The sequence below is a fragment of the Octopus bimaculoides genome, chromosome 6 (genome assembly GCF_001194135.2).
Source record: "Octopus bimaculoides isolate UCB-OBI-ISO-001 chromosome 6, ASM119413v2, whole genome shotgun sequence".
Lineage (NCBI taxonomy): Eukaryota > Metazoa > Mollusca > Cephalopoda > Octopoda > Octopodidae > Octopus > Octopus bimaculoides.
The window spans coordinates 58,207,326-58,208,747 of NC_068986.1; positions in this window are offsets into that span (position 1 = coordinate 58,207,326).

Here is a 1,422-nt window from a genome sequence, read left to right on the forward strand (position 1 = left end):
CTCATTCGCTCGGCGCTCAATGAAAGTAAATAAATATAACAAGTGGTAATTAAAATAGCAGGATCTAATGAAATATGCATTTGCACTCTCTCCCTCTTTCTTTCTTTCTTTCTTTCTTTCTTTCTTTCTTTCTTTCTTTCTTTCTTTCTTTGTCTCTCACTCTCACGAATGCGTTGTGTTCTTAAGCAAAACACTCCATTACACATTGTTCCTGTCCACCTAGCTGTAAATGAGTTGGAGCAATAATGAGAAGTTAACTCTGCAACAGACGAGCGATCTGTTCAAGAGAGAGTATTGTCATCTCAGTCACTTATACGCTATACAAATCAAGTTAAGCTCTGGCCTTATGAGTCTTAAGGCTCATAACAGACCTAAATCCTAAGTAATTGTTACTAATTACATTTAAAAACAATGACGAATAGGAAACTCCCGATGAAGATTGTGTATGAAATACTGCATTAACGCTTTCAAAGTCAATATTTCTTGATTTCATTATTTTGTCATCTTTTCATGTGTGCCTCGTAAGAAATAAGCACTTATCTTTTCATTTTTGTTTGTTTGTTTTGTTACATTATTTATCAGTTTCTGTATGCATGAAGGAGACCTTTCTGCTGGTATTGTAGATGCCATTTAAAAAAAATTTTTTTTTACAAATTCTCGAAAACAAAGGCCAAACACTATTTTAAAAAGAAGTCCTACCTTCGTTTATTCTAGTGAAACTAACTCTAGACTTCTTCAGAGTGTTTTGCTTTTTAAAAATCCAAAGTAAAATGTTCATCTACTTTGGTAATGTCCAAATCTCCAATCACTTCCAGCTATCAAGAGTAACTGTGTCATTAAGACAGCTCAGCAGTTAATAATAATCCTTTCTACTAAAGGCACAAGGCCTGAAATTTGGTGGAGGCGGATAGTCGATTATATGGACCCTAGTGTTTCACTGGTACTTAATTTACCGACCCCGGAACGATGAAGAACAAAGTCGACCTCGGCGGAATTTGAACTCAAGAAGTAACGGTAGACCAAATAATGCTAAGCATTTCGCTCGGCGTGCTAATGATCCTGCCAGTTCGTCGCCTTTCAGCCTTTAATAAAAATGATCTTTTCTACAACAGACAAAATTTTAGGTACGGGGGATACACGATTACATCAACCTCTGTGCTCGACTGGCTCTTAATAGTTGTAATAACGGTAATAATAATCACTTCCGAAATAAGTTCAAGTACGACCGTGTGGTTAAGAAGTTTACATTGCAGCCCTGTGATTCCATGTTTGATTCAACTGTACAGCATCTTGGGATTCTACGACACTTTGAATTGATTAATTCGCATGTGTAGAACTTAGCAGACGGAAGTTATGCAGAAGTACGTCGTGTGCATGTATATACATGAATATATATATATATATATATACATGAATATATAT